This window comes from Diorhabda carinulata, chromosome 4 (genome assembly GCF_026250575.1).
Source record: "Diorhabda carinulata isolate Delta chromosome 4, icDioCari1.1, whole genome shotgun sequence".
In the NCBI taxonomy this organism is placed as follows: domain Eukaryota; kingdom Metazoa; phylum Arthropoda; class Insecta; order Coleoptera; family Chrysomelidae; genus Diorhabda; species Diorhabda carinulata.
This window is the reverse complement of record NC_079463.1, coordinates 24,153,881-24,181,559: the sequence shown is the minus strand read 5'-3', so window position 1 is coordinate 24,181,559 and position 27,679 is coordinate 24,153,881. Positions and strand designations below refer to the sequence as shown.

The 27,679-nt window shown below is 32.8% G+C and overlaps 1 protein-coding gene across 3 annotated transcripts in view; it reads left to right on the top strand.

Annotated features, from left to right (window-relative positions):
- Nucleotides 1-27,679, top strand: part of LOC130892208 (hemicentin-2-like) — a 250,325-nt gene that overhangs the window by 142,562 nt on the left and 80,084 nt on the right. For all 3 annotated transcript variants that reach the window (XR_009059008.1, XM_057797442.1, XM_057797441.1), the window contains exon 2: nucleotides 21,824-21,917. The gene's annotated coding sequence lies outside the window, so the exon portion shown is untranslated. The remainder of the gene's footprint in view (nucleotides 1-21,823; nucleotides 21,918-27,679) is intronic.

Below are 27,679 nucleotides of genomic sequence, written 5' to 3'. Positions count from 1 at the left end.
TATTACAAATACAGCTAATTCACAGGTTTCTATAAGCAGTTTCATCACAATATATATCGAGAAAAGTCATTTGGAACTAATTATTTGAAATAATACCAACTAACTTGTTAATTCATTCAGTGTTTTAGTTGTGTACTACGGTAAAGAGATCTATCTAATGGAGTGCAGTTAGTTGATAAAAGTTTCAAAATAGATAAACTTCCGTTTAAAGCCCATAAAACAAAACATGGAAGTCATAAAACTATGAATAAAGCGGTACATAACTTTTTAAATCACAATTTCACATTGTTCGAATTGGAACTTCATTCAGGTCACACTCATTACAAAAATAATACGAAAGAGAATAAATAATATTCAATGCAGCAATCAAGTGATAATATTGATATCAGATACATTTATTTCTTGTTCTTAATATTTGAGAAACTGTGGTGAAGCTGTTGCACAGAGTTATATTCGGAGAAACAGTCATTATTTTTTTGTGCAACTATGATATTTTTGAAATTCATACTATTTTTATGTGAATATGGCAAAATATGAAACGCCGGCATTCTATAGAATGCCTAGGTATTATTACAATGCCTAGGTATTCTATAGAATGCCGGCGTTTCATTCTACAGAATGCCTATGCTTTGTATATGACACCTAGGCATTCTATAAATGACAAATGCTATTAAAAACAAAGTATGAAAAAATCGTCCTGATGAGCTTATTATGTTAATAATGTGCAGTCAGGGAAAAAAACGCATAATCCGAGATATCTCATCAGTAAATTATCGTTAGATGCACCAGGTGCCATTCTTCATGGATTCAAGTCTTCTTAAAGTTTTGCATTGAAAATTACTTAAGGGGCCGTCTTCACATCAAAATTTTCCAATATCAATTTTTAACCTATAGGTCGATTTTTTAGACAAGTTTAGTTCTAGAAACCAAATTTAGAGTTATACGGTTAGTAAGTTTAGGGATTGTTCTCATCCAAACTTTTGAGCTTGTAATGTTAATTTAATTTAAAAATTGCAAGTTGTTTCATTTGATGGAGGTAGTTTTTTGAATGTTACTCAAAAACTATTCGACCCATTGAGCTGAAATTTTATACGCCTGTGTTTGAAACAATTCTAAATTGATTTGTGTTAAAATTTTTGTAGGTCACAATTTAAACTCTTTTTACTATACATGGTGCCTCACGACGAGTTAAAACTATCTGTATTTGGCAAAATTCTTATAGTAAAATCATGAAAATTTCTACGTTTGGGTTATCGGATACGATCTTTTTAACTAAAATATTTTCAAAGATTTCTGGTTCAACCGAAAAATAAATGTCATTTATCACAAAGCCTACTAAAAGTATACATAAAACTTGTTGAAAAATACAATAATAATTTAAAATAAAAATAATTTAAAAAATATCTCGAAAACGACTAAAAGTTGGGATAGGATTAGTGAATACAATTTGATTTGATTTTTTTTACAGACTTTGATGAGATAAAGAAAAATACTTTTTTATATCTTAGTGCTTGTATCAACGGTTCAAAATAAAATTTAGACCACACCTGCATCTCTAAAAATTTACTAACTAAAAATATTTAATATCTGGATAACGGTAAGGTTTAGGTATAGGAAAGTATACTTGAATTTGCCTTATTTTTCACCCTTGAATGCATTAAAATAGATAAAACCGGGTAGTTCTATTTAAAATAATAAAGAAATTTGATATTTATGAAGTTAAACTTTGAACACTTTTTATACACACCCTGTATAAAATGAACAATTTTTCAACATAAATTCAAATACGACTGACCCTGCTTAAAGCAACCGAACAGAAACCATTTTCATATTTCCTCGTAAAAAAATAATTTATAAGGGTCCGCAACCGTCAAATTTTTTTCAACAAAATTAATAACTCAAAAAGTATGTATTTTTCGAAAAAAGTTTTTAGACAAAAGTATACTAATATTTCACGTAAATTTCAAAAATGTATTAATATACAGGGTGCTCTATTCAAAATAACAAAGTTACAGTCGACCATTTTTAAAAATATTTTAGTTAAAAATATCGTATCCAAAAACCCAAACGTAGAAAAAAAAGTATAGTACAGATAGTTTTAACTCGTTGTGAGACACCCTGTGTTGTATAAAAAATATATAAATTATGATGTTATTTATTTTAAAAAAATTGGATTCTAATCTACAAAAATTTTCACACAAATCGATTTAGTATAATTTCAAATAGAGGCATACAAAATTTCTGTACAACCGGTCTAGTACTTTTTGAATGACACTCAAAAAACTAAAATCATTAGGAGAAAAAATTTACGATTTTTGAAAATTTTAACATTACAAGCTGAGGTGTATAACTCCTGAACTTACTGACCGAATAACTTCAAATTCGGTCTCTAGAGCTAAAATTGTCTGAAAAATCGATCTATAGGATAGAAATTGAATGTTAATATTAGAAAATTTTGAGATAGTGTAGATTTTAATGTGAATATGAACCCTTAAGTATTTTCTTAATATAGAACATAACAATAAAGAAGACTTAAATCCATCTGTCTTCGACAATTTGTTGATGAGGTAGCTCGGATTATGCGTTTTTTTCCTCCGACATTTCTCAAAAATATAAATATTATTCTGAGAAAAATTTAGTCAAATTACGTAAATAGAAATTAAATTCGTTCAAAACTTAATTTATACCTTTCTTATTAAGGGAAACAAAATTTTCATATGAAAAATAAGAAATTAACCTACTTGTTGCAACATGGCTGGCTTGAATGACATTTTGAATTACATTTCATTACATTTTTTCCGCAAAGACATTTCATATTTTCTTTTACACACACATTTGACGAATCCTTGGCCACTGCCACTGAGCTGAGCAAATGCAACTGACCTGAGAGGAATTTCGTGGTCAGGAATATCTTCAATTCTAAGTAAGTTCTTAGGGTATAAAGTGAATTATGATCTCGCATATACTTGCTTTAAAATGCCTTTAGAAGTTCTATGTCGATAAAAACAATCCTCTGTCAAACTAATCGATTTTAGAGTTTATTTTACTTTCGATAAGAATTTCAGTTTTGAAACAAATATCCTTTTACTAGCATGGTCACAGCTGGTATAAAATTTTTGACGACACATTTTGCATTTGCAAAATCTCTTCATTAAGCATTCCTTCATCATGTTGATTTAGTCCATTATCAACTGTTATCTTATTCATGTTGTTGAAACTTCCTTCCTTGCATAATTTGATTACTTGGGCGCTTTCTATTACTTTTTCTAGCTGCTTGGGTTTGCAGTTAAAGAGAGATTCATGTGATGTTCTTTTGATCCCAAAATGATAAACTCTATTTTTCATAAATTGTACGAAACGCAGTTCTTCTTGCATCGCGGTACAAAGCATATTGTCGATATCTTAATTCGCCCTTTCGACCCTATCCTGGCTTTGGAAATGGCGAGTCTTCCTATGCACGATCTTTAAATTGGCCAAAACTCCTTCAAGCTGGTCACTACATTATTGGCAAAGTCCCTACCATTATCAGATTGTATAGATAGCGATCCAAGCAACGAGAATATGTCCAATGGTTGTAGGCTACTTCTTAGATCCTTTTGATGTAAGAGATTTGAGAATCACAAATTTTGTGAGATGATCTTGGTACAAAGCATATTTTCGATATCTTGATTCGCCCTTTCGACACTACCCTGGCTTTGGGACTGGCGGGTCTTCCCATGCACGATCTTTAATGCTGGCCAAAACTCCTAGTCACTACATTATTGGCAAAGTCCCTACCATTATCAGATTGTATAGATAGCGATCCAAGCAACGAGAATATATCCACTAGGTTGTAGGCTACTTCTTCAGATTTTTTTGACGTTAGGGTTTTGAGAATCACAAATTTTGTGAGATGATCTGGGTACACCATAATAAATTTCTAATCTCTGTCTGGCTGAAACTGAAATTCAATAAGATCTACCTGTCAACGGAAATTAAATAAAACAAAGGTGGATCTACAGTTCAATATCATGACGTGTAATATTTTTGTATTTGGTTCTTCTCAACGTTCTCCGTGAGCTTCATGAAGTATCTCAAATAAGTCCGTGACGTAATACTGTATAGTACTAGCACCTTCTTTAACTTTTGTTTACCACAATCATCATAACATAGCGATTCAGCAACCAATAGTCCCTGGGCTCCTTAGTAGTCGTTTTGGATTTTTGTACATCATTTATTAACTGCTGGTAAGAAAACACTATTTCTTGCAGCATTCACTTCGAATTCGCATAGCTTTACGTCGAATCGTTGTTTCATGTCCATACACCATGACCTGCCTCTCAACGTGACTTTTTAGCGCACCTCAAGCTCAGATTTTGTCAGTTGCAGATCGCGGTTTTTACTAGAGTGTCAAAATACGCAACTTTACTAATATTTGTTTAACAATAATTATTATTTCACTTTGTACTCCCAGGTACCCAACGCGGTGTATTTTTAAGCTCTCGAATCGTCGATTTTTAAACTTGAAAAACGTAAGTTGTGGGTACATTTAATTTATGTACTTTTCATTTTTTTTAATAAGCTCAAACTTCAGCCATCACCCTATTAGCAACCGGGCACCCGAGTACCCACAGTTCAGAAGGTATAAACAATAAACTGAAAATGGTTTTTACAAATGAATACAACTAATTTTTATTAGAAAAATAAAAATTAAGAAAAATCACTTTTTTTATAATTAATGACATTAAATCTATTATTTGAGACACTGTAAAAGATTAATTGCACAGCACAGCTCTCACAAATCTTTCGCCGTATTTTTATTGTGCAAGGAATTGCACAAATGACAAGATTCTGTCACTTTTTTTTCTTCCGATTTTATCTTCTGGAACCAGCATTTATCTCCGTTGTTTCTGCTGAGCATGACTCAATATACTTTCAACAGTAATCTTTGTTGAGAGTTCAATAATTGGCGATGATAGTTCTTCACTCAGCTTCCACATAAATTGTCGTTTTTTTGACAATTATTTTATTATTGTAATAAATTATACATACACAGATAAGTGACACACAACATTTTCTTGCATTTCATAGTATAGCTAATATCAACAACTTCTAATAATGTTGAGTATCAGCTTGTAGTTTTTTGTCCTTTTTGACGAACGATAATGCAGATTTCTTCCGATCAAAAAGTGTACAGGAGTTAGAGCTTTCAAGATTGGAAAACAATGGAGAAATAACCGTTTCAATCTTGCTTGTAACTTTTAAACCCTGCCTTCCAAATACCTCCAAAGTTAGAAGCTCGAGCTGGGATGAAGCTCCGACTAATTCTATGGAGATTTTTTCTGAATTAGCTTTGAGAAAATCATTAACCTTACACAACTTATTCACCCTGTCTTTATTCACGGACACGTTAAGCGTTGCAGCTCTATTGGTGACGGCCTTCACTACTGAGCTCTGGACTTATACCTGTTCCAAGAATTTACTATTGAATAGATGCATTTATCAAAAGTAGTTTGACGTCATGAAGTGAATCTTATAAATATTTACCATGTTTGAAAATTTATGTACTTAAACTGAAAATTCGATAACATATATATCAGTTATTCAAGAGAGGAACGTTTTAACCGCCCCGAAGCTACTGAATCTCAAATTCAAAAGTATTGCCCGAAGCTCAATGAACAAGAAACTGCATCCATTTTACTTATCTTTCGTGTCGTGAACCTTCCCGATGAAATGTAGAATGAATATTTGAAAATATAAAATGTTCAGTCCGTAATTTTTCTCATGGAAAATCATTAAAATGATTGTGACGTCTTTTATTTTGATTTGAAATATTAGTCATTGCAAATAAATACCTGCGTGAGAGTGGATTTTCGACACTATTGAATATTAGGACAATATTCAGGACTTCACTTGAAGATAAAACTTCATCAAAACAAAAAGCAAAATCACAAGGTAGTGTTAAAAACCAGCAAAACTTGACTGTTTACTATTTATTTCTTCGGAGTGTTTAGCATTGTGACTGTCCAGATACGTCCTCAATGCACCTGTACTTAAAATCAGTTTTTTGACTTAATCAACGACATTTTAAATACATTGTTTTGGGTTTTTTTATTTGATTGAACTTCTTTATATCTGTTTTAATGATGTGTTCATCGCTATCTGGCAATTATATAGTTATATCACATTCTCCGAGGTATAAAAAACAATTTCGTTTCATTCCACAATCAAGTCCTTCAATTCAACGCTCAACTCAGAATGAAATGTTTATTTCCAACGTTCATATCCGCAACATTTTTACAATAAAGTTGGAATTGTGCCAACCGTTTGAAAATCCCGAATTTTTCAATCCTGTAGACTGCGCCAGTTACATTTTATTGGAAAAACAAAAAGTTTCCTGAAATAAAAATATAGTACGAGGTGGACGAACTGATATAACATTCACTTTAATTAAAATAAATACATTGTGTGTATATAAAGGCAGCTTATCCGAAAAGGATAGTCCCATAGAGCCAGATCAAATGTAAATTTTCCACTGTCGTTGATCCCTTCTTATAGTGAAATACAAATGATTCTAGACGCGTCGATGTGCACACAGCGATAAAACTCGGATCTATAGTTATATACCAGAAACAACAACACATCAATTTAAATAATGGAAACATGGCAATTTTCCACCAAGGCAAAATCCTCCAGGAAAAGATAGCGGCCTCCATTTTATGCGATCTCAAAGGGATATCGTTGATAAACAATCTGTCACTAGGTTTAACGATAACGAAACAATCCTAGATAATATTGAGAATATTTTATTAATGTAAATTTTTGTTATCATAGAGAATTAAAAATAAATTTCGCTTAAAAAATAATAACTATTTATTCCGTTCTTATACCGGACTGAAAATTAATTTGATATGAGAAAAATTGATGCAGATGTAGTAAGAGGGTTGCTACTTAACTTTTATGATTGCCACACCGATGTGAATATGACAAATCTGATATTGTCATCATAAATTTTGACATTTTCAATTGTAAATATGATCAGAACGTGTTATCAGAAGAGTGCTACTTGAGTTGTTCACAAAAAATTGTAACATTGATTTTGGTCAAAAAATTGGAATTAAATATTTTCGTGCACTAAGCACTTTGAAGCAAATGGTTGCCTGTTTTTTCGGAATAACTGGACATGTCATAACAGTTCCATTAGAACAACCATATACCTCAATCGGAATGGAATAAATACTTCGACGGTTGGTTCAAACGCATGCATGCAAGTGTCTTGATCTTAATGGGGAATATTTTGAAAAACAATAAAGCTTCTCAAATAAAAACGTTTTTAAACAGTCAAAACATCGAATTGATCTGTACTGTAACTTAATACAACAAACCAGCATTTCTATTTGAGAAATTGAAAGTTATAACTACAAAGTATTGCACAAACATTTGAACAAAAAAAAACTGAATAACTGAAACCAATAATATAAATGAGACCTTATGACACCTCGTTTGAAAGGTATTTGGAATACCTACTCAATCATACTGATTTCTTTTGGAACGCAAATCTTGATTTTGAAATCAAGATTTTTTAGAGTTGCTCGTTTTTTTTGGTACAGTTGTTACAATGTATTATTATCTGTCATAAAATTTTAATCATTTAGAATCAATGCCCATTAGACATTCATGTGGTTTTTATCAATTTAGTTTATTATTTATCAAAATAATGCCGTAATGCTATTTTTGTTGATTGAAAATTGAAAACCAATCGATATTGACATATTAGATTATGTTGTAGGTTCTCAGTAAAATTTATTTAAATTAATACTTACGTCATTTTGGTGAAATTTAATTGTTCACTAAACATTGAATGAAAATGTGAAAACATTGTAGCCTATGTAGTCTTCATTCGTTATTTATGTAGTTTAAAAATCACTTATTGCATTTAAACAATTTTATGCAGGATACAATAATAACTACGAATCCCTAAATTGATTTTTCCAAAGCCGGTCCTGGTATTTCTTCTTCTTCTTAAGGTAGTCACACACTTTCGTCATCGGACGGAGCGTTCGCAAGGGACGGACCGGATTTATATCGACGGCTACGAAGCTTCACAAATTACCGATCCCGAGGTCTCTTACCAGTCGTGAGCTTAAGTGGCATCCTATCGCTGTGGAAGTTTCGTGCGTTTGATTTTTGACTTGGTGTATTATAAAAATTTTGATTTTTTTGAAATCTACAGTACGAATATTAAGGAAATTATAATAGTTTCTTGCTTGCTGGCAGAAGAAGAAGAAGAAGAGAAAGCAGCATGAGCTGGCCAGAAAGCCCTCAATTTGGGTTCATCAAATCAATCAGCAGAGACAGGAGAATGGAGAATATCACACATTGATATATGATCTAAAAATATTACATTTTAGGAATTTATTAAATAAAATGAACGAAAGCATTCAAATAAATGCTTACTGGGATGGTTCATCCTCCTTCCTATCTCTTTCCAAATATTGTCCCAGCGTTGTTGGTTTGAGTATTGAGGGCTTCTCAGATTATATAACTCTTCATACACCTGCACGATAAAAATATCTATGAACATTACTCAAGTTGTGATTTCAAAGATATGCACGTCAATAAGAGCTGTCCTTATTATATTGTGAACCGAAATCTAATATCCAAAAAAAACTTTAGCCAAACAACTGATAAAGCAGGTATTCCTATCAATAATATCGATAATAAACTTGTAATTTGAAATAATCAAATTTTAGTCACCATCTCCAATCATTACACATACTGCAGCAATACCACAAGATTTTCCAAGTATGACTCAAAAAGATTTCTGAGTAACACCCCATTTACTGATCTATATCTCTTCTGGTCTTAAGATGAATAATCTCACACTCATAGTAAAGTTGCTGGGTTCCTCAAATCTTCTTCACATGGTAATTCACTGGACAATGTTCAGTGCGTATATTACCATCTTTCCTCAGTTCACGTTCCCTGTTTCAAATAAATACAACAAAATAAATTTATTCTTCACTTTTTTATGATCATTACTTAATGACTCTTTAGGAAACCTTTAAAAAGTTGTGATCCTTAATTCACTAAGAGGACAGATGACCACAAAACCCCAGAAAAAATGTATGCTTTTAGAAACTGCTTGCATTCTCATAGTAGCATTAACAAAGTTATAAAGTTCGAGTGCTTGAATATCTTTATTTGGGGCTAGTCTATCATCTTGGTTCTCCAATGAACGATATCTGCATTCATTTTATTGGTTCAATTTCACAAGATGATTTATAATGTGTTACAAGCTCCTGGAGCGCTTATTATTGTAGAGCAAGCAACCAATTACCAATTATTTGATTTCAGAATTCGTACACTTAGTACGGATGTTTTTAATCACCTTCGGAAAATCCGATCCTTCCGATTCGTGCGTGTGCTCCGACAACGACGAGATAAACTTCGGTCTCTGAGGAAGATAACTTGGTTATCGAAACGCGCGTCAGACAATGTAATTGTGTGTGTTTGTGTAAACAGTGTATTCAGTACCGCATAATCAATTTCATAAATCATCTGGTAAATTAATAAAGAAGATAAAATGACACTATTTACTAGTTTAGTAGCCTCATGATATTTTCCTCGAGGAGCTCTAAATATGGTACCCTGCCCGTATAACAATTCTGGAATTTGGGCAAAAAATAGATATAACTTTTTGCGTATGTGGAGTTTAAATAGTTCTGAAGTTTTGAGAAAAGTTTGGATCGAAAAAATAAACCTTCTGACCAATTAAGAGAAGGCATTTCATTGAATTTTGGAAGCTGGAAACCACATTAAATATTGATACACACATACACACCTCCAATTGGTATTATCCAAAATGTTACGAATATTAATTTTCAAAATCCGAGGTAAATATCCAGCGATTGAAAATAAAATATGCCACGAGCGTTATACTTTTTTTTCCAAATTATACATACATGAAAAGTTAATTGCCGCAATAATCTGCATGAAATAAACTTGTAAATTGGTTGTGTGGAGGAAAATTTTAACGGTTAAACAAAAAAATGTTGAACAGCTAGACTTTATTCGATCTCGTTTTTTCTATTATTTGTGTGTCATGCTTACAAATGAGAATCCGGCATATTGAAGGTGATTGATTGCATATATGGTTTGAGATAACCACTCAGAACAACGAATCGAATATATAGGGTGTGTTGAAAGTTTTACAAAATATACAATTTCATTAAAAATACTTTCTCTACATTATGGATTTCCAAAAAAAACCTCTTGTTTTTAGTTTTAATATTAAACGTCGTTTCTCATATACAGTTCTACAATTTGATGAAAAAAAGAAATAAAAAACGGTTGAGATAAAAAAACGATATAAACACTAGAATAAAAAATATCCGCCATATTGTTATACCTTGCAATATGGTTGTAAATAAACAACGAGATACAGTGTCGGCCATGAATATTTGCACTTTTGTAACCATTCTAGCTCAGGAACCGTTCGGGAAGAGCCTTCGGGACTGCACTCGCAAGTTTCCTTAAGTCTTGTAAATTCAGTCACGATGGATGCCTTCACGAGGAAATAACAAAACAATTTAACAAGAACAATTATTTCCACATGATTGCTTGTCGTCCATTTCGATTGTACACAATATTAATCGTTGTCCAAATAGAAATTTAATTAAATCGTGGGCAAAACGTCTCGAAGCAAGCGGTGCGACTATTAATAAAAACAACTGGGGCGGCCACAGAGTAAGAGAAGCGAACAGACCAAGATGCAAGTCCAGAACGCTCCAAGGTTGTCTAGGCGCAAGCGTACAGAAATACCGCGAACAATTTTGTGATGGATTGACTTGAAACTTGGACGAAGCCCATTTTTACTAGAATTTCAACACAGATAATAGCAGATTCTCGAGTCCAATGACCTTTACAAGTGACGATTTGGGCGACAATTTCTTCAAAAGGCATGATTGTCCTGTGCAGTAAAATGGCGTAACTCGTCATACATCCAACCATTGGTTGTAGGAAGTCCCCAAACAAATTAATCTCGCACAGAGGAGATATTCCTTGACCTCTTCGCAGCGCAGACCTATTTCCAGTTGATTTCTTCTCATGGAGTTTTTTAAAGTCGAGTTCATATTGATAAATCAAGGATAACATTCCAGTTAAATGATAAAATTTGTCGAAAAATGGGTATCATACTCTGTTCCATTCATACTCCATTCTAAATAAAGATTTTTTTGAATGCAATTCCATGTATGGTAAAAAAATTTTGGACAATCCTTCTCAAACTATTAGAGTACAATAAGTTTTTGTAGTTAAAAATTCATGCATAGGCACTGAAAATACCGTAACTAAATTTTCGATAAATCTTGGTTTGTTACAATCAATTGATTTACTTTATTCTCATGCTCGAACCAAGGTACATTATTCTAAAATACCAAAGGGTTCCTCTCAAAGCAGATTAATAAAAATTATAGGGTAATGAAATCAATGAATACATTTATCGACTTAATAAAGCCTTTTGAATCGAAACTTCTTCTACCTCCAAAGTATTAGGATTTTTCCGATCCTTTACTGCTTCATTCATCTGCTATATTGTTTTCCTTTGTCTCTTCCCTTCCTGTGCTACTTGGTGTAGCCAAGTTTTCCTCTCCCGCTCTTCTCATATCTTTTTGCAACTTCCACTTTTCTTATTAGGCTTTGGGATGCTTCAATGCCCTTACCAGCTTTAAACTATTTTGTTGTTTCCTGTTTGAGCTTCTCTACAATTATCTCTTGTCGTATCATATCCATCCTCGTTTTTCCTGATATTTTCTTCGGTTGCTTCATCTTCATTGCTACATCAACCCGGCAGAGTGAAGAAGAAGATGAATCACTGATTAAGTAACAAAGAAAACCAACAAAAAAACAATTCCACTTCCGTGATTTCCTCTCTTGTCCTTCTATCGTTGTATAATTCCTCTTCATCATCAAATTCTTCTTCCATTGTCAAGTTCCTACCTCTGCGAATGATTTTTTCTCCAAAAATTCTTCTCACATCTCTAATATTGCTTCTTATATCTCTTGTTTTTCTTATTCTCTCTTCTTTTTCTTATTCTCTCTTCTTTTTCCTCTCATTGCTCTGATTTTGTTTCTTCTACTGTTATTATCTTCATATTTTGTTAATTCCTCTACGAATTGTTTCCATGTTTCTACAATTTCTTTGATGACTTTCTTATGGTTTCGTATGCCTACTTATTATCGCATCTCTTTTTAATATAATAATGTATTGAAGCTTGATTTTGTTAAACTATTTAACTATCACAATAACGTTGAAACGGAAACTAAACCTAAATATTATTTCCATAATTGGACAACAAATAGAATAATGAGAGATGAAAATACTGCGAACCATCAAGGGAGTCACCCTCAGGGACTGAATAAGGAATGATGATATCAGAGAAGAATTGAGTCTACAGGATGTGGTGAGATGAGTCAGGGCACGAAAAGGATTCTGGAGGGATCACGTAGAAAGAATGCCAGAAGACAGATGGGCAAAGTGGGCTAAAACTCACACACGCAGACCTATAGGCAGACCACTAAAGAGGTGGTACGGGAGCTGTAGTTCAGCCTCTCGGGAAGATCCAGGATGAGGGCCAAACGTACAGGATTGAACAGGACCTGGTCCTATTGAAAGAGGAAGAAGAAGAAAATAAATTAAGCCTCTTTGGTCGACACGAATTGAGTTCAAATAGACAGAAAATGTCACAAAGTGCTGAATCAGGCGACTACATTGAGGCTTGAAGTGTTTTAACTTGCTAAATGACGTTTCATAGCAATTAGTTAGATCATGTAGAACTAACTGAGTCATCACAAAGATACGGTGACAGGTGTTTAGATCATTTATCAATTCACGTAAATATTTGAGAAACAATCTATTCTATTATAGGAAAAACCTCAAGAGAAGGTTTAAATTTCCAAAAATACATCATGAACAAAAAAACCTCGGAATTTTAATTCGTTTAAATTAATACTTATTCGCATTTCATAGCAATTTAGATGTACAAAGCTTATAACAAGTACCCGCAAAATAATTCCAGTGGACGAGAACAAAAAATTGGAAGAAATATGGTACAAGAGCATATTTAAAAAATCATCAAAAGCTTTAAATAAAATTCACGCGAAATGCGAATACATAAATCTCTAGATCCGGCATTTAGCAAATGGGCGGGGTTACAAAAAGAGAAAACAAAAAACAAAAGTTAGTGCTTGTGTTAAATTGATCGATAAAACTCAACACCTGTCCTTTCATATTTTTTTTTATGTGAAAGAAATAAAATCCGTCCGAATTTATGAAGTTTAACTTGTCGACGGACATACGCAGCAGCTAAGATAAATTTATATGATGTGAAAAAAAAAGGTTAGCGGGCAGTGAAAGATTGGATTTATGGCTTTTGGAACGTCAAATCGGTGGGAAAATATATCGAAGAGAGAAAAACATATTTTTTCAAAGTCGAGATTCTTTACAAAAATCGATTTAATCCATTAATAACGAAAAATAACTTCTCGTCTTTATTAATATTTCTATAAACTTGAAGTGAAACTAACTAACGTGTATAAAAGTCCATTTTGCAATGTAAATACCGGCTGCAATAATAGAATGTGTCAATGTTCGACTTATATTTACAATTTGGGAATAAGTTAGCGTTGCCAGGCGTTCGGATTAATCTGTTTATAGATAGGCTTTTTTATTGCGTGTCTGGACAAATTAAACGACTTTTGTTAGGCTTTTTACATTTCGCAAACAGCGTGGCCTAGCGCAGGCGACTACACGAGACCTTAACAAAGGCTTTTACTGTTCATTCTTTCACGACCATTTATCAAAACTACAACAAAGATAAAAAGAAGGTTGATGTTTCTGTAAATGAGGTTTTGGAAAACTGTTCTAAGACAATGGATTACATAAATGTCAGAATTGAACGAGATTTTTGCCCACCGAAAGTGACTTATGCGTAAATTCTGAACAGGTGACTGTGTTCAAAGAGAATATTAAACACATGTACATTATTGCAGTAAAATATTTACGCTCTTGGACTGAAAACTTATACCAAGTCACAAAATATTTCACAAGTTTCCGATACTATATATATACTATCACAATACAACGACAGATTTGACGATAGCAAATTTTTTGACCATCTGCAAAATTTAAAAAGTTTTCTTAACATTAACATTAACAAAGAAACCGTTGATTTCAAGAAGCTGTTAGCACATAAGAAATTGATACCCCAAGACAAAACGCAAACGTTGAAAGAGCTTTTTTCTTGATAGGTCATCAATCTGCAAAAAACATCAACAAATTGTTGGCTGTAGAATTTAATTTGAAATTTGAAAAACTGAGTTCTTAATAGTTATTTTTATAGTATAAGTTTTCTTTTGTTTCTTTGTTTAATATTTGTTTAAGCATTTAGAATTTAATTTCGACTGATGTCTATTAGATTATTATTAATAAAGTACCAACCTAAGATTGATTTGGCATTCACTAAAACCTCAATAATGTCTGACCTTTCTACCAAAATGTCTGGTCAAACTGGCTGGTCTGTCCGGCTATTAGATTTGGCGACCTGGCAACCCTACTCGGAGTAGACCGAAAAAGCTACACTTCATAGTATGTACTTTCCGGACGGTTGCCAAATAAAGATATTTTTGGATGTGCACCCCCAAATTATTTGGTCATACGCCGCGTCGTCGCTATTTGGAAGACAAATCCTACCCATCGAATTGCTCATGACTCAATAATGTCTGATAGTCAAAGGATGCCAAATTATATATTAGTTGTGGGTAGTTGGCAGGGCCCCCGCTACCGTATGTGTGAAATGTGCAATGCACGCGGGTGCGATCCTTCAGGGGCGCCAAAACCAAGGGCCCAAAAAAAATTTGAAAAAAAAACAAAAATAATTATAAAATAAAAGTTGAGAAATTGAATAGGATTAGGTATAAGTACACTCGAAATTTTATTAGTATATCATCCAGTTACTGTTGATTCTATGTTGCGAGACTTGCGAGAACATGTCAGGCGGTAGTTTCTTGATTTTTCCTGTTATTATTTCGTTTTGACATTTTAGTCTATAAATAAATATGACTTTTAAAGTTCAGTTCTTTGCTTTATTTCAAGCACCTATCTACCATAAAAAAAGATAATTCAAAGTGCCTTAAGGGGAACCAAAATAGTATTTTGCACACACGCACCAGTAGCCCTTAGGGGGCCCTGTAAGTTGGTTAGGATTATATAACATCATAATTGAGAATTTAATAACAATCAGCTGAGAAGTCTGGAACGAAAAATAACTAAAAACAGCTCGCGCCTACACACAATCACGAATCGCTTAAATCCCCGTGTCTTTTCAAAAGTTCTGAAATAATAAGTCTTTTTCGCAGCTCGTTATTTGTTTTACTGAGTGTATACTTGAGGAAAGAAAAATATAGAAAACGGTTTCTATTTCCACTGAATCTTTTTTATTTGTGGCTGTTTGAATATGTATGAATCGGAAGCTGTGTAGGTGTTTCCTCTCATCTTGATGGATTTTTAATGAGTTTTCCCTCCTCAATCAATCTTTAGGATAATTTAAGAAAACAATTCAGCCAAAAAATCAATGAACCACGCTCAAAGAAAATCTCTCTAGTTAACAAAAACTTCATTAAATCGCGTAATAAACATTTGTTGAATTGTTGAATATAAAAGATGAATGATGAAATTCATATTACATACTAAAATGATAATACCTCGATTCATTAACTTTCTGTGATACAAATATATAAAATCAACGAAGATTTTACAAGAAAATAAACAAATTTGGTTCAAACAATTCAACGAACCTGAAGAACTTAGAACTTGCTTAAAACCATTGATGACTGACTACCTATTATTTTATTTTATTTGGGAAAACAATGCCAAACCTCAGATCAACCACATCCTTTAAATACCCAACTCGAGTTCCTGTTTCAGCGTCATCTCTTGGCTCATTAATAGTACTAAACGTACATGGAAACAACAGTTTTCTTTCTGATTTCGACGGCGTATTTCAATTTCAAATCTTTCGTCCAGTTATTTTTCGAAACAATTAACAAAATAACTGGACGAAAGTTGGTCTTAAATATGATGCAAAATTTCATTTTTAATTACTGATACTGACGATCCTCAGTGCTTACAGCTGATCCTTTAATAGCACTTCTCTTAAAAGGCTGTAGCTGCCAGGTATCTTTGATTCCTATTTCATACATTCCCAGGTGTAGTGCTTAGAAGTTCTGCAGTGTCCCACACTTTGAGAGAATGTGGATAGAGGTTTCTTCTTCTGCGCAACAGAATCTGCAGTCTAACGTCATCAGGGGCGTTTTAGAACTCTGTACCGAAGGCCACTTACTAAATCGATTATAACTTTGGTTTGAAAAGGAATTTCGACTTGAAATTTTTATCTATATTTTTCAATAGCTTCACAAGAAACTCATGAGTTTCTTCAAGCCTTTACACATATTTTCCCCCTAAATAATTCAATATTTTGGTGGTGTACAATGTCAGGTAGAAAAAAATATTTTTTTTGTGCTATCAAACTTCAAACTAGATTAGCAAATTGCGGTTGATTGTTTAGCTCAATTCAATAAATTATTATTATTATTATTAAAAAAATACAGAATCAACAGTTTTTATACTTCGTAAACAAGTTTTTAATTGAAATTCAATACGATTTTTGAAAATGAATTCATCAATAACTAATGTATTACAATTTGAGATGTATTGAATCATTTGTTTATTAATAAATCTCATCGCTTCCACATAATAAACACAGAAAGCAGTAAAAACAATTACTTACATCATACGCGCACAACCAGTCAGTTTTTTTTATTAGTTTCTGATTTAAAAGTACGTTTATATTAACGACTTTTGAATTCAGGTAGATTCGTAATTAATACATTTGGTTTCAAACGCCGAACACTTTTGATTTTCATTTTTTTCTTTGAAGGGAGAAAAAAGTATGTCTAATTTAATCTAATTAACGATAATATTCTTTATTATATCAAAATTCCCGTTTAGACATCGATTGCATTTGCATGTACGTGCACTGATTTCATGTGCACATGAACCACTATACACATCGCTCTAAACTGATACAGAGAATTGAACAACAAAATCGATTATTGCGATTTATAATTTTGTTTATGAAATAATTCATTCCTATTTGAATAGAAAACATTGTTGAAATAATTAAAGTATAGAATTTAAATAGCTTTTTCAAGATGGGAAATTTTTGGGACTGCACGCGAACGTGTGAATTTCATTTGAACTTATCGTTCTTTGGCTTTCTTTGGGCGAAGTGCCTCACTGAAAATACGTTTTTTCGTCATTGTACTTAAATCCAGAAAAAACATGAAAACTTCCTTCTAATGACAACAGAATGAAAATCAATTAGATCAGATTAGTTTATGGAAATAGAGAAATCTTTTTACTTTTAAAAACTTATCTATGGCTCGACGCGTTCCAGATAATTCCTAATTGAGAATGTATTTGAAATTATTGGAAAACTCGGAGATAATTTAATTCCCACTTAAATCTTTTGCTAGAGAAACTGGAATTTTTATTTTTTTCTTTGTAAGAAAGTATTGATTGTCTAATCTAATCTATTTAACGCGACTGTTCTTTATTTTATTAAAATTCCCTTTTAGACATCGATTGCATTTGTAGGTACGTGCACTGATTTCATGTGCACATGAACCAGTATAAGCTTCGAACATCGCTCTAAACTGAAGCAGAGAATTGAATAATAAAATCCCATATTGCGATATAGAATTTTGTTTATGAAATAATCGATTCCTATTTAAATAAAAAGCATTGGTGAAATAATGAAAGTACAGAATTTAAATAGTTTTTTCAAGATGGGAAATTGTTGGGAATACACGTGAACGTGTGAAATTTCATTGAAGTGACTCACTGAAAATACTGATTGTCTAATCTAATCTATTGAAAGCTAATGTTCTTCATTTATGAAAATTTCTGTTTAGATACCGATTGCATTTGCAAGCTACGTGCACTAAATTCATGTGCACATGGACCAGTATAAACTTCGAACATCGCTCTAAACTGAGGAAGAGAATTGATCAATATTGAGATTTAGAATTTTTTTTATGAAATAATTGATATTTATTTAAAAATATATTGCTACAATAATGGAAGAACATAATTTGATTGAATTTTTCAAGAGGAGAGACTCATTGAAAATACTCACTGTAATCAAATCCAGTAAAAAATGTAAGCTTCCTTCTAATGACAACAGAATGAAATTTAATCAAATTAATTTATCGAAATAGAGAAATCTCCTTACTTTTAAAAATATATCTATGGTTCGACGCGCTCGTAATTGAAAATTTATTTAAAATTATCGGAAAACTCTGAGACAATTTAATTCCCACCCTATATTTTCTGGTTGATTCTTTTGTTAGAGAATCTCTGCAGTAATTTCTTCAGTGCCACTTTCAGAGTGGAAACATTCGGAATTTGTTGTTTCAGTATAAAATTTAAAGCTCAGGAATATCTTTGGCAAAATGGGGAAACACAACGACGGGAGTTTTCTGTATTCGCGCCGTTGAGAAGTTTCAAGTTGTAATTTTATGATGCCAAACTTCCAGAGGTATATTACAGAATAGTTCAACTGAGAGATTACATCATGAATTTTTAAGGTTCATGTGAATAGAGTTTTTGATGGCGCTCTCCTCTCTAATATACTTGAGAGGATACACTTGCAGTTGTATGTCTTGAATTCGGTAAAAGATTTTAAAATTAGCGGTGATACTATCAAATTTTTTATTTTACAACGACTTTTGCGGCAATACGAGGAGATTCATTTGCTGGAAAGACTTGGTTTCAACATCACAAATTCTAAACGATAGTAGGTTTAACCTCCAGTCAACTAACTTCTAGTCGAAGAAGGAGAAAATTATATAAAATTATCTTTTTTGACAAATGGCAGTGAGAAAACGAGATGGCGTCACTAGAGTAAGAAACGAGATGGCGTTACTAAAGTATAAAACGAGAAGACGTCACTACAGTATAAAACGAGATGGAGTCACTACAGTAAGAAAACGAGATGGCGTCACTACAGTAAGAGAACGAGATGGCGTCACTAGAGTAAGAAAACGAGATGGCGTCACTACAGTATAAAACTCGTGTGAAAATAATGCATTACTGATAAATTTTGACTTCGTTTGTGACATGACACATTATTATTTTATTGAATTCTGAAAATTAATTGACAAGAGTGAGAACTGTAATTTTCGTTTATATTCTCTTAGCAATCTAAACAATCTAATAGATTATGTGATAGTTGTAGATAAGGCACCAGAGCAATTAAAAACTAGTGTTTAAAGGCCGCTTGACATGATGCAATACAACGTGCAATACAATGCAAAAGCATGCAGATCAGCTGTTATTCGTTAAACTTAGTTTTGTTATTTTCATTGTTAAACTATGTACAAAATATTAGTAAATATTTAAGGTTAGGAATTTGTTTACTTTGATTGTTTACAGAGACTTGCATACAATGCTTGTACGTTATATTCCATTATGCTAAGCGGCCTTAAGAATTTTTTTTTGCATATACACAACAAAAACGATTACATTACAAATTATTTTACCTCTGTTATCAATCAACGATTCTATTGCACGTTATCATTTTTTTATCGAATTCTTTGTGGAAAATGTTTTGAATTAATACAATTTACAATCATTCCTATTTTTCACTTTTACATACAATAGATATGGCACTGAAGCCGTTTTTCTCAACGCTCTTTTTTACTGGATTCTATTCATTCAATTTTTGAATGGTTTTCTTTTAAGTGAATATTGGAGCTCGCTTTCACATTGAAAATATATTGACTTCCATAACAACAGTAACATCCTGGTTGGAATCTGTAAGAATTTTCATAAAATGACTTTTTTCTAGTCGTTTTTTTATCTCCTTTCTATCATAAATTTGAAAAATTTGCCAGTTGTATCATTCGTTCGTTCAATGTTCTTATTTATATTGTTATATATTTATAATGTTAATAAATTGTTTATGTATCTACGAGTATATAATTTTTTAGATTAAAGCCATTACATTTTCATATTAAGCTATACCGTTTGTGTTTAGATGAAAAATATATTGATGTAGAGTAAAATGTTTTTCGTTAGGCTCTTTCTCATTATACAGAGTGAGTGTTATGTATGGAATGCCTCAATTATCTCGGAAACGACGATTTTCATAAACTTTTGTGTGCAAGGGTCTTCTGATACGGACGGTATAATTCAGATTTATAAAAATCTACAAGCCGTTTCCGAGATAATTGAAGCGTTCCATACATAAAACACTCTGTATGTGCAATGTCAACTAGCTCGGGTTAGTTTAGATTAAATGGAATCGCCTATATTCAATATGCAAGTTATATTTACATCTAATACATTACTCCCTCCTTTTTTTGGTTGGATCGTTTCCTCTCCCTTTACACTTTTTTCGTTACAATTAAGAATAAAGAATTATATACAAATATAATGTTCAGAATCCTAGCAATAATCTAACGTTGAACTAGTCAAACCTAATTCAATTTAACTCAACCTAACATAAAGTAAACAAATGAAAGAGAAATAATCTAATTGGCAATTCTTCTTCACGTATATTTCTTATTCTCAAACATCAAAGTGTACTAACTTTAATATATTCCGAGCTGTCGAAAGCTTGATAGAAATATTAAGATTATTGATAATCGTAGTCGAAAAAGTTTTCTTATTATATATATGTAAAAAGTACAAGAACAAGATACTATGTCGAGTTATTTGTGTTGCGATTTATTCCCTCTCACCTCCTTCTTCCCATTCTTCAAATCTTACTGAATTTAATTGAAAATAGATGGCGCTTCCACACAATATGGTGAATAACGAAATTTAAAGCTGCTGGCTCTTGGATTTGAGACGCTTGCAATTATAAACTAGGCAAATTTGTACGATCTAAAAAAAAGCAGGATATTTAGTTCAAAGTAAAAGATACTTTTAGTCTCAATGAATCAAGATACTACGAGGTGTTTCAATAGTATGTTCATTTATTTATTATCACCTTCAATATATATAACTGTCAGTTCCTTCTGGACGCACGTCCCTTTTTCTTTCACATCTTCAACATACTTGTTCCTTTTAATGCAGATTGGACATAAGGAAACAGATAGAAATCGCACGGCGCAATTCTGGCGAATAAGGTGGCTAATCTAACACTGAAATGTTGTACTTAGCTGTAAACCTCTTGACGGACAATGCGGAATGAGATACTAGTTTTGTACACTTTTCGTATGTTATAATTTACCGCAAAGATTCTTTGTTAATGCCTATAAATACAGCAATTGCACGAATACTCAACCGACTGTCTGGTCGAACAAGACTATCTCAATATTTCCATCCATTTTTGACGTGGAAGAGCGACCCGAACATCTTGAAAACGGTTAAACCAATCAAAAAACGTGGACGTTCAAGCTACAAACATGAAAACAGCCTCTATACAAAATGAAGACTACGGCTACACTGATTCGTCTACAGACACGGTTTGCCTCGCATTCGAAAAAGTTGAATGTCACTAACTTTTGGCACATGCGTGCTTTTTTATAGCTAGTCTCGTTATTTAATAGCCAAACCTCGTATTCTTATTTTCCAATCACAGTTTGATGTTTATGAAAAAATTATTCGATACTGCTCATTTCTATTTTAAGATTTTTTGATACTATCGAGAAGGAATGTCTTCTTTCCAAATATTACTCGTATAAATTAATTATTTAATAATTATTTCATTTCCAGGACACAACCAAATCGCATGGTATGTGGTACTATTCTTAAAATAATCAATCAAATGGAATGGATGATAACAAGAAATTTGAAAATATCAGAGAGGGTGAGTACACTTATAATCATATTTTAGCCAATTTCATCAATCATCCATCCCTTTTAATAATAACAAATCAGAGTGTACGTTGGAACGCGTTTTTGTCTATGAACACAAATATGTGAGGTGAGGCAGAAAAATCGTAGAAACTGTTTGTTTCAATTTAATTATTTGCTTGTCACTCTATCAAACAATGGATTCTACATTAAATTTAGATACCTTGTATATAACTGAATCGGCACCCAGTCGGCTCGATTTCCCAATTTTCTCTTAAATTGTTGCATTAAATTATGGGATTTGGCATTTACCGGAGTTTGCTCAAAATTCTTCATGTCGCTTCCCATTCTTCAGAATATCCGTATGCCTTAGCGAAGTAGTACAAAGAAGAAGGAAAAAGTAAAAGGAAACCATTCCAGGTCCCGAACCCCTAATTATCATTCAGAGAAACTACCGATCCATCAAGATAGTCTGATTTCACTGAAGATATACCAAGACCGCAACACCGTGGAGGAACTTTACCTTGATTCCTTGGCCGTGAAAATCGATATCAATTTTAGAGTACTTCTTGAACCTCAGGATCAATAAAGTATAGATCATTTTCAAAAGAAGGACCCAATGAAGTTCCAGGATCGATGTAGTACGAGGATGGTCCCAGAAGTACCTGACCCAACAAATAAAACACGAAAATTTTGAAAAAAGATTTATTTTTTTTCACCGTAATATCTTTTTTACTCCATACACTTTTCCTAGCGATGTTCAATAAACTACGAAACTTTTTTTATAATAATAATTCTCAAGCTCATCAAAAGAGTATTTTTTCAAGTCTGGCAACAGAAAATAATCCGAGGGGACTAAATTTGGCGAATAGGGTGCATGGAAAATGTCTTGATGAAACAAGATTTTCTTCTTATCCAAATGCGCTCGTTTTTGCTTGATTTCTTCACCCAAACGTTGCAATAATACTCACCGTTGATAGTTTTTCCTTTTTCAAGAAAGTCAATGAAAATTATATCACACGCATTCCAAAAAACTGACGCCATGACCTTGCCTGCAGATAGAACGTTCTTTGCCTTCCTCGAATCCGGTTTTCCGTTTTCGGTCCATTGTTTTGATTGTTTTTATATTTAGGGTGCGAAGTGATGTACCTGTGGTTCATCCACGCAGAAAAATTGGCTTTATTTCTGTGAAAAATTGCCAAAGACTCGAGATAAACATCTAAAATTAAGAACGTTTAGACACATAAACATATCAAAAGGTCTAAGAAATAAGAAATTGAAGAAAATTATTAATTTTAATAAAATTATTTTGCTCTATTTGATTATCTAACTGATATGATTGAATGGCCATGGTCCTTGTTTTACCAATATTTAAACAAAAACATATAACAAAAGCAATCAAAACTAATTACTATTTAAATTTAATGGCATTAGCAAAAATTATTGATATTTATTTTGGGTCGACTAAGAGGATGTCATCTTTGTATGGTAATTTGAAGAAAAAAATTAAAAAGACGATCTAAATGTGAAAAAAGGACACAAAATATTTGACTCCTGGTAAATTCTAGAAGTTTTTAGCTAAATAACTATAAATTTCAGTACCCTCTAAACAAGCAAGGTATCATATATGATTATTGGAACATATGGTTCAAAAATTGAAATCTTACTTAAGGTCTTAATGAAAGAAAATCATGAAAACAAGAAAAAAAAAGTCATCTGTTAAAATGTTGCCAGTTTAAGGGTTAAGTTATAAAACCCCGATAAAATTACAATTTGAATAAAACTGAGAAGCTTCAATAATCGAACTTTTCTAGTTTAGAATGCATCCCATGAAATATTTTTGATTTCCTGCCAACTTTTGTACCAATATTATTATCGTTATTATTTTAGCTTCATGACAAAATTAAATCTGATATACTATGTATATCATACATGAACGAGGACTATAAATTGGAGAAAATGGAGGGTATAATAAAAATGAAACGTCGTCGTCTTCTGCTGATGTGTCAAAATGAAAAATTATCTTTCAAAAGAATATCATGTTTCATTTTCAAACGTTAAGTTTACTACGAAATTCTATTATTTTTATACGCACAAATTCTTCTTCACCTTCTTTTAGGTTACACATTCGAATTATGGGATACGATAACAAAAAAATTTATAAGAAGAAAATTAATTTTGCCCTACAACAACAAATAATGCGAAATTCTGTAAGTTCATTCGATATTTTGTCGGAAAAAAATTTCATTTTATCACTGAACATTTATTTATGTATGAGGATGAACAATATATATATATATATATATATATATATATATATATATATATATATATATATATATATATATGTTTTCGTAGTGGGAATGTGGCAAATTAAACGTTAGAGTGTAATAAATCTCCGATGATAAAAACATAAGTATTCGAAATCTTGGAATATATATTAAACAGAGCATTCAATTTGGAATTACGAAGACGTTTATATATTATACAAGCTATTTAAAAAGTCTCAGATCTTCTTTATTAAAGTACAGGGTGATTTGTGAAATTGACCATGAATTTTAGTTAGCTATTTGATTTGATTTTATATATAGTCTTTCATGATGCGGAAGGCTACTATCAAGCATTCCACTGGCATTAGCTAAAGTTAGTAACTCGAGATCGGGTTTGGAAAAATTTAAAGATTCTTATTAAAAATTGCACCCTGTAAAATATTATTTTAAATAATTTTTAATTAATTTTTAAATCCAATAAGAGATTTTTTAACTTCATAAATAACCAATGAAAACGACCTTCCTCCCTGGCAACCTCCCAAGGGATAGCACGAAAACTTGACATCTACTTCTCAAGAAGCTGAATAGCAGAAAAAATAAGACTTGAGAAAAGAGAAAAAGGAGATAAATAATGAATTAAATTGATTGAAAAGTCATGTTTAATGTATATATTAATGTGTGTTGATTGTAAATCATTAAAATTTCATTGCATCAACTTTACCAAATAAAAAGAAATGGTCTACTCTTAAAATTTATCATTATCAACCGTTATTTAACCCGGCGTTACATACGCGGGGCTTAATAAACTCCAGTTGCGAAAAAATCTTTTAAAATGAAACCAAATGTAAATGTATCCGTCCTCTCTTCCGAGTATCAACTCAGTAGGGCCCTTTCACACCAAACGAATCCGAATCAATCAGTATTACTCCGAATCAAGTTGAATCTGATTGACCAAGATTCGGCTTCGAGCGCTCCGTTTAAATGTGAAGGGACTCTTTTTCCGCCTTCAGACCGGACGAATCTGGTTCAATCAGGTTTTATTCGAGGTCGCACTTGATTCAACCTCGTCCGGTCAATCTTGAATCAACAACCATACGAGATGGTCGTGGAGTTATTAATTTTAATAGTTAAAGAAAATAGTGCGATTTAAGACGCCAGTGATAAAAATCACAGCAACAGAAATCTCATATCTTCTGTGTGAAGGAAAATTGGCGAAGAATTAAACATTCCAGGTAAGAATTATTCAGGTTGATTCAGCTGGTGTGAAAGAGTGGAGATGATGAATCAGATTCAACTTGATTCGGAGTGATCCAGATTGATTCGGATTCGTTTGGTGTGGAAAGGGCCGTACTCGGTTGACACTGAATACTCTAGGGTGTATTACACCCGACTTATGTATTCGTTTAACTGATGTTGTAAAATATTTTTATTTATTTTTAGTTCTACGCAGCAAGTAAGTTTAAAGAAGTTACTTTAGTTACGTGCTAACTTTTTTTTATTTAAGTTAAGTTAATTAAATTTTTTCTTCAGAAATACCGATTATGTCTTACGAGGACGAACAGAGAAGGCTCCTGAGCTATGGGCTCAGATAGAAACTGATGATAACGTAGTGGTTTCAGGAAGCGAAAATGACATTTATTTGGTTTCTGAAAGTGAACCCAACATCGGCACCGATTCTCAGCAGGATATAACAATGGAAGATCACACGCCTAACAATGATACGGACAAAGAAACATCAAATTAATTGCTATTAACCTTTACCCGCTACCTCATACCGCCAGTGTTGAATTTCCCGCCTTAATTTTTGAAATGAATTTTTGCTGATCTTGAGACTCTCGTGTAAGTTAGGTTAGGAGGGATTTTTTGAGTCATACCGGGGAGTAGCTGGAGTAGAGTAGAGTAAGTGCTGGAATTGTAGTTTTTTGATTTATCGTTGTTTTTAGGATTTTTCTTTTATAGAGTTGTTGCAGAAGGCGGGGCAATCGTTGATGCATCCGGAAGATACAAAATTTGAGGAATGGTGCTTGAATCAACTAGAAGAAGACAATAACTTCATAAGCGATGAGGATGAAAGTTACGTCTCTGAAAGTGAGCATGATACAGAATCGGAGCAATCCAAAAATGAGGAAGAACATGAGGAAGTATACAATGAACTTGAAGAAAAGCTAAGAAGGTAAACGCTACGAAATGGTCAAAACAACCGCCACCAGCTAATTCTAGAATTTAGTGAAGAGTTTACTCGGGTTACGAGGTCCAGTAAAAGCATTGCAAGAAAATGCAAGCCCTCTGCAACTATGGGAACTACTATTTAGCGCAGATATGCTGCATGAAGTTGTACATTGGACAAATCGTAAACTTTCTCAAAATCGGACAAAGTACAAGAACCAAGACCATTCACCATTGAAAGATGTAGATGTTGCTGAGATTAGAGCTTTTGTGGGGTTGCTTACATACCTGTGTAAGTTTTTAAGGCAGGAAGAGAGAGTTTAGAGGGTTTGTTTGCTACTGATGGCACTGGAAGAGATGCATTTAGGTGTACAATGTCAAGAAGAAGGTTTGAAACTTTATTAGTCGCACTAAGTTTTGTTAATGACACGGATAGAGCGGAGAGAACGAAGGAAGATAGAGCTGCAGCTATTTCTGGTCTATTTAGGTTTAGGTTTATTGGTTTATTGGATGAGAACCTAGTGGGTTTTGGAGGTCGATGCGGATTCGTAATGTACATGCCAAAAAAGCCTGCAAAATATGGCATAAAGATGCCAGAAATAATTATTTGTATAATGCTTACATTTATTGTGGAAAAGGTACGAATAGTCATGGATTATGGATTCCCACTCAGTCTGTAGTAAGGTTAGCAAAACCCATAGAAAAGATCAACAGAAACGTGACAGCAGATAATTGGTTTAGCAGTTTACAACTTTTGACAGAATTACAAAATAGAGGACTAACATTTTTGGGTACATTGAAAAAGAACAAGTCGATGATTCCTGCCCCTTTTTTGCCAAACAAAAAGAAAGAAGTCGGTAGTTAATTATACGGATTCAATGAAAACATTACTCTGCTTTCCCATGATCCTAAGAAAAATACGGCTGTATTGCCAATTTATTCAATGCACCATTTTCCAAAAGATGACCTAGATACCGGAGAGCCAGAAATGATTGCAATATGTCCAAGGCGAAAATTATTATTCTTGTAGGATGACTCGTAGATGGCCCATGGTTGTTTTCCTACAAATGATGAATATGTGCTCAATCAACGCCTACATTTTGTATCAAAGCTATAAGAATTACGAACCAATAGATCGCTCCAAGTTCTTCAAAATACTGGCAAAAAGTCTAATCACACCATTCATGCAACGACCTTAGATTACCAAGAGAGCTAAGAAGTCGTATGGAGTGTCTACTGCAAATAGTAGAGGATCCCCAAGAAAACGATGAGTGACTGCAGACTAAAAAGACCTTATGCCCTTACAAACTGAAGCGAAAGACATTTTTTGTTTGTCGAG